General features: G+C 43.6%; 1 long non-coding RNA gene across 1 annotated transcript; it reads right to left on the minus strand.

Annotated features, from left to right (window-relative positions):
• Nucleotides 1-1,234: 1,234 nt before the first annotated feature.
• Nucleotides 1,235-7,027, minus strand: Gm39105. The gene is made up of 2 exons (XR_870015.2): nt 6,741-7,027; nt 1,235-1,880 (listed from the first exon to the last, which is right to left on the minus strand). It is a non-coding gene; the product is annotated as a predicted gene, 39105 (long non-coding RNA).
• Between the last annotated feature and the right edge of the window lie 320 nt (nt 7,028-7,347).

Here is a 7,347-nt window from a genome sequence, read left to right on the forward strand (position 1 = left end):
TAGTTTAAAAAATGAAAAAAATTCAAAAAAGAAATTATATTTTTCTGAGTCAAGATTGGTTTCACATGGCTTATCCATTCCTGAATTTTAGTCTCTGGGTCACATGTGTGCCTCTGAGATTTTATAAATGGTGTGGCTTTTCTTTGAGGTTCAATTTTCAAATAGCTGACATTTATCTAATCTATGTTTGCATCTTAAATACACACCATTCTTCCAACAATCCTGAAAATAGTGAGATATTATTATTTTCTTTTGAAGATGGAGAAACTGAGTCAGAGGCATGCCGTGAAACCACACAACTAGAAGGCAGGAGAACTGGAACTCAATTTCACCCCCCTGGTGCAGGACTGTGCCCTTTACTACCTGCAGCCTATACCTCTTCCTCCAGGCAGAATTCATAAAACACTGCCAACAGCAGCTTCTCTTTAAAGAGCATCTGGAAACAAAATGCAGAGTACCCAGGCCAGGTGAAATCTTAACTATCACTGAAGCTTGTGGCCTTCCACTGATGTCTGCTGCACCCTGATCTGGAGATTCGCAGGTTGATTCCTAGGTTTGCCCTGTCCCCAGCTAGTACCAGAGTTGACAGCAGCGGGAGAAAACGGTTAGCACAGCCCCATGGGAAATGCACAAAGCCAACAGCCAAATGTTTTATTAACTAGTAATGTAACTCTGGAAAAATGAACATGAATCTTTAAACATTTGCCTTGTGTAATATATTCATTTCTTTAGTGAATTATATGGTGTTTTGGTTTGCTTTCTGTTGCTGTGAGAAATGTCACGAGCAAAAGCAGTATGAGGAGAAAAGAGGATTATTTTGGCTTACAGTTGTAGTCCATCCCAAAGGGAAGTCAGGGAAGGAGCTCAAGGCAGGAACCTGGAGACAGGAATTGATGCAGAGCCCATGAAGGAACCCATTATACCGGCTTACTCTCCAACAGCTTGCTCATCCTGCTTTCTTGTACAACCCAGGGCCACTGTCCCTGAAGTGGCACTACCCACAATGGCAGGACCCTCCCACATCAATCACCAATTAAGAGAATGCCCCATAGACTTGCCAATAGGATGGAAGCATTTTCTCAATGGAGGTCCACTCTTCCCAGATGATCCTAGCTTATGTCAAGCTTACATAAAAACTGATCAGCACGAATGGCTTAACCATAAAGATCCACCACGGAGACACTCATGGATTCACTACGGAAGAGAAGGGAAGGACATACACTTGATCACTGTCTTTTAAGATGGAATCAGACAGGCCTTGTAGCACTATGGACAGCAGCATTAAGCTGGGGTTACATTTATTTAAGGAGCCAACAAGGGGAAGAAAACAGGAAGATTCAAAACTTCTTGACGAACGTGATGCTGTTTTCGAGGGGTCTATGCGCTCACTCTCTTAGCAAACATTGGTTTGGAGACTAAAACAAAGCGTTCAGGTAAATCACAGTGTCAGCAGCTGATGCGGGAAATTAGATGGGGAAAGAGGTCAATCTCTGTTTTCACCTTAGGTACTGTGCTGCCTGAGGGAGGTTCCAGATGAGGAGGCTCTACTCACAAATCCTGGAAGGCAAAGTACATCACCCAAGTGGGCTGAGCGGAAGGCACTTTGAGCAGCAGCAACTGGATGAGCCAAGACTTGGTTGCATGAGATGTGGACCTGTTAAATTCAGGTCATCTAAGGGGACATGTGGACATGTATGTTGAAGTCTATTGTCTCATAGAAGGGTGGAACAATCTTACTGTTGAGGTGACAGATAGCAACTGACAAAAACCTTAAGGATGAAGGGTTTGGTTTGGCTGACAGGTTTGAGGGTACAGTCCATCATGGTGAGGAGATCATGGCAGCAGGAGTTTGAGGCAGCTGATCACATTGCACCCACAGTCTGGAAGCAAAGAGAGAGAAAGAAATGAACACTAGTGCTTACTGGTGCTTAGCTCGCTTGCTCTTTTTTTATTCAGTTCAGGATCTCAGTCAGGGAATGGCTTCACCAAAAGTTACAGCGAGTCTTCACACCACAGTTAGCCTAATCTAGAAACTTCCTCACAGGCATGTCTGGAGGTTGGCCTCCTAAGTGATTTTAGATCCTGTCAAGTTGACAGTGTGAACCATGACACGAGCGTTTATCACAAATCTACATCCACAAGTAAAGGAAATTGGCTCCAAATAGCACCAATTCCTGGAAAAGAATCCATATTAACCTTTCAGTAACTCTTCTCTAAATGTATTCAGCAATGGTCAATTGCTTACATCAACTTGACTGGACTAGGTTGTCCAGATATTTGCTCTAACATCCAACTGGATAGTTATGAGTCAGACTAACCCTTGAGTTGGTAGCTTAAACAGATTTCCTTGTCTCATGTGGTTGGTCAGCATCTAACTTGAAGGTCTGGATGAAACAAAAGTGCTAACCCTTCCTCAGGTAGGAGGGACTCCCTTCTTTGACTCTTTCAAAGCAGCTTCTTCCTCCACTGAGCTTGAGCTACACACTTCAGTCTTTTAGCATCTCAGATCTGCCAAGATTTTACAAGAATTATACTCCAGCTTTTCTGACTTGCTGGCATCTGAAGGGAAATGGAGACTAACCCATTAAGTACTCCTGAGGTCCAGCTTAAGGCTCATCCTGAACACCTTAGGATTGGTGAGTTTCTGTACCAATGTGAGCTGATTCCTTATTATAAATCCTTTTGTCTTTCATCTGTCCATCTACCCATCCATTCATCCATTTATCTACCCACTCATCCACCCATATGCATATATGTATGCTCATATACTATAGTTATGTGTTTTTATGAAAGGTATTCACTATTTTTCTTATGTGGCTAGAGTTTTAGCCTGTGTAATATTTGTATGTGTTCCCTTTGTGACCAGACAGGAAACACTCCAGCTCCTCTTTAGAAATACACCCTGCCTACTCTTAACTCAAGTTTTGAGTGTGCTCCCCAATCCTCCTACCTCTCTGGTCATATGGTCACAGAGCTCAGATCTCTACAAGAAGTCTTGCCTTTGTTTTGAATGATCTTCTTTGGTTTCCAAAATAATATCCAATTGCGTGAGTCACCCACTGAAAAATACCTTGATGTGTTCACCATGGTCTCTGCAGAGTGAACCTCAAGTTCAAGATTTGTGAATACAAGATATGATAAGCAAGCCTGTGGTCCATGAGGTAGATAGTAGACAGTAGAGAATCTCAAGGTCACAAGGAGTCAGTGTCTTCACACTTCTGTGATGGACACTCTTGTATCCTGACCGATCACTTCCACTATGCTTCCTCTGGGTAAACTTGCCCGCTTCAGTGAGACTCAACCATGCATATATGTGTGGCTCCCTTCTTGATAAGTGCACCTGCCTGCAGCATGATGGCCCAGCACTGGGCTTTGAGCTGCTTATGTATCTGAGACCACAATAGGTCATAGCTTCTTTTATGAAGAACTTGAACTTGTATCAGCAACCCCAGCCTACAGCATTATCCCTGAAGTCCAGAAGATGTTTCCTAGAGCTTGTTTAGAACTGACTTTGCTTACCCTCATTTTCCTCACCAAGCCATGCCTGAAGTATTGTTGTACCCTCTCCAGGCCTATCACAACCTTGCACACTCTCATAACTGATCATCAACTCAATATCAGGCCCAATACTAGGAAGCCTGTGGTCAGTGAACAAAAGCCTTCTTGGAAAGGACTAGTCAACTGCTGTCTGTGGAAGGGCAGGAGGGGCAATGTGTGTGCTGTATGAGTATGTATGTGTGTGAGTACACATGCCTGTTGTCTAAATTGGGGTTACTCTTGCTGTGATGAAGCACCATGACCAAAGAAACTTGAGAAAGCAAGGGCTTATGGTTTCACATCACAGTTCATAATCAAAGGAAGTCAGGACAGGAACTCAAAAAGGCAAGAACCTGGAGGCAGGAACTGATGCAGAGGCCATGGATGGATACTGCTTACTGGCTTGCTTCTCATGGCTTACTCAGCCTACTTTCTTATAGAACCCAGGACCACCAGTGCAGGGATGACCCCACCCACAATGGATTGAGCCTTTCCCCATCAATCACTAATTAAGAAAATGTCCTGCAGGCTTACCTACAGCCTGATCTTATAAAGGAATTTTCTTAATTGAGGCCCCTTCTTCTCTGATGGCTCTAGCCGTATGCCAAGTTGACATAAAAACTAGCCAGCACATCTGAGCAGCATGTACTGAAGCCAGAAGAGGCCTGCTCTCCGTGTTATTACCTTAAGACACAGTCTCGCTGAACCTTGACTAAGCTGGTAACAAGCAAGTCCCACCCATCCTCCTGCCTTCACTCCCCACAGCACTGGAGTTATAGAAGCACGTGTGGCCACAGCTGGCGTTTTATGTGGGTGCTAAAGATTTGATCTCAAGTCCTCATGTTTATACAGCAGGCACTCTTACTCACTGAGCTGTCTCTCACTAGCTGCTATCTCTCTAACACTGTTGCCTTTTCTCCATTTTTCACATGGACCTGGTCAGTTTTGAACAGATACATCTATTCTGCCCATGGAATTGATGCTCCCACTTCAGATGAATGATGAGCCAACATCTGGTAGCAGAGAGGTCCTGCTCTACTTCTTGTACGATGCACATCATCATGGAGGCTGCAAGTGGCCTTGAATGGACCTGGACCTAGCCTCTGAAGTGCTGAATGTCAGCAGACATATTAGAAGCCTTGAATCCGGCATTGGTCAGACAGATTTCTTTCCTAAGTGCACCTACTGGCTTAAGTACAAATAACCATAATATCAAACTTAAATCTCCTTCAGGTTTACAGTGGGAAGTCTGATCAGGTTACCAATGTGATCAAGTTTTACCATTCTCATAAAACTGGGAGAAAAATGTAATAAAAATGAAAATATTAAAAATAACATTTCCTCGATGCCATTCCTCTGAAAGGTAGCTGTGGCGTTTACTCACAAGTTGCTTGATAAACAGTGGAAATAAAAAAAGTCTGCCACTATCAAAAAAATCTTTTAATCTGAATTGATATGAAAGACTCAAGGTAGCCCCCTGCAGTCTTGTTGGCTGAAAACTGGTATTCTGGCCATCTTTCATGTCTAAAATGTGGCCATATTACCTCAGAGGGCCTGTCTGACTGTAATAATGTGCTGGGGATGGAATCGAAGTAAGGTAGATTCAAATGGGCTAAGACTGATGTTTACTTCTCTCCGGTCCCACCCTCTGTCATCAGAATTACCATCCTAAAGCCCATGGCTGCGGAGGTCATAGACCTAGGCAAAACCATGCTACTGTTGTTTTATTAAACGGGAATTGCATCAAAGTGCTTTCCAAATATTAGTGTTTATACCCATGCCTGTGCAGCTCCAGCTGTCGGTCTGGGAAACTCTCATTTGTAGTAGGTGATGAATAACACAGACGCATCGACTCATCAAAGCGCTGAGAGTAAATGGCCATTGAATATTCAATCTTAGAAGAATTTGTAGGAATTTGTTGATACCCCTTGCCCCACATTAAGGCTCAGAGGCCACTGAAGAAAAGGAGCAGAGAGCATACGTGAACCGAGGATGCAGAGGTGGAACACAATGAACCACTGAGTCCAAGATGTAATGTGGCTGTTTCATAACAGAACTCAAGACCTGCACAAGATGGGGCACTATCCACACCCAATCACAGATGAGGGAGGAGCTCGTGGGGCTCCACCCCTCCCTGACAAGCTCCTGGCAGTTAATGATTGCTGCTGCAGGAGGAGAAGGAGGAGTAATTGTCTTCAGTTCTGTGGCCACTGCTAAGTTATCCATGCTCCAGGAAGTAGTGTCCACCCACTCGGGCCTATGCAAGCAAGCCTGATTAAACCCAGTGGATTATAAACAGACAAACAAACAAATAAACATCTCAAAAAGACATGAAAGTAGGAAGAAAGTTAAGAAAGATTTGTTTGGAAAGGGGGAGGGCGGTTATCAGGGGTAGGAGGAGGATGAGTGGGATTAAAGGGGTCAAAAGAACCAAAATACATTACATACATCAACAAGGACAAATACAGTTTCAGAATAAATAATAATAAGGTGCTGGAAAGATGGGTTAGTGGTTAAGAGCACTGGCTGCTCCTCCAGAGGACCCAAGTTTGGTTCCCAGCAGCCATGTCAGGCGGCCATCAGCTGCCTGTAGCTTCAGCATCAGGGGATCTGGCGCCCTCTTCTGTTCTCTGTGAGTATGTACGCAAATGCGCACAGGCACACACATACGCAACAGTAAGAACAAAGTAAATAAAAAGAAGTAAATAAAATTGTAGGCCACGCAAGAACTAATTTGCCAGATCAGTCTGTGTCCTCTTCCTGTGTGGGAAGACTTAGCCAGGACTTCCCTGTTGCCAGCTAAGCTGTTGTTTGGGAAATAACTTGACTTCATTTCATTTTCAATTTATTTCATATTCATATTTCATTGGGCTATTTTCATATTTCATAAAATGAAATATTTTATTTCAATTTTATTTCACGACTTTTCTGCCCTTATAGTGATATGCCCAAGGCACATTGTTGAACTTATAAAAATGGCAGAATGATTTGGGCTCAAAGCTCTGAAGGTTCAAGAATAGGTGATCCTATGGCTTTGAGCCTCTGGGACTAGTGACATATCTTGACAAGAATGTGTGATGGAGAAAAGTATTCACCTCAGGATGCAAGAAATAGAGAGGAAGAGGCAGGGGCTTTTCAGTCTCCTGGACCACGTTTCCTCAATGACCGAACAACCCCTGAGAACACCAGCATGGAGACCATACCTCTAGCACATAGTCCTTCAGAGATGTTCGACATCCAGGCCACAGCAGCTTCTGGTAGAACTCAGGCCTGGTTCCTGTGGAAGGTCAAATCACAGGCCTGCTTCCTGTGGAAGGCCGAATCACAGGCCTGCTTCCTGTGGAAGGTCAAATCACAGGCCTGCTTCCTGTGGAAGGCCGAATCACACGGAGGTGGGGAGTGCTGCGCCTGATGGGCCAATCAGTCAGGCCTTGACTATTTGGAAAGCTTCGTTTTCCCAGGAAGGCCATAGAAAACGGATCTCCTATTCCTCCATCATGGATGTGAACATAGAATGGACATTGTGTTAAACTTATCTACAACATGATCACCCACATGATCTTATGTGGCCCAGGATAGCTATATACATAACCAATTATCTTTGTTAGGTGCGATTTTTATTTGTCTGTTTTGGAAAAAATATTTTATATAAGTTTTTATCGTTTTTGCTGTGATAAATACCATAACCAAAAGTAACTTGTGTGTGTGTGTGTGTGTGTGTGTGTGTGTGTGTGTGTGTGTGTGTGTTGGGGGGAGGTTTATATCATTTTACACTTGATAAATTCATCATCCAAGGGAAGCCAGAGAAGG

The sequence above is a fragment of the Mus musculus genome, chromosome 7 (genome assembly GCF_000001635.26).
Source record: "Mus musculus strain C57BL/6J chromosome 7, GRCm38.p6 C57BL/6J".
Taxonomy (NCBI): Eukaryota; Metazoa; Chordata; class Mammalia; order Rodentia; family Muridae; genus Mus; species Mus musculus.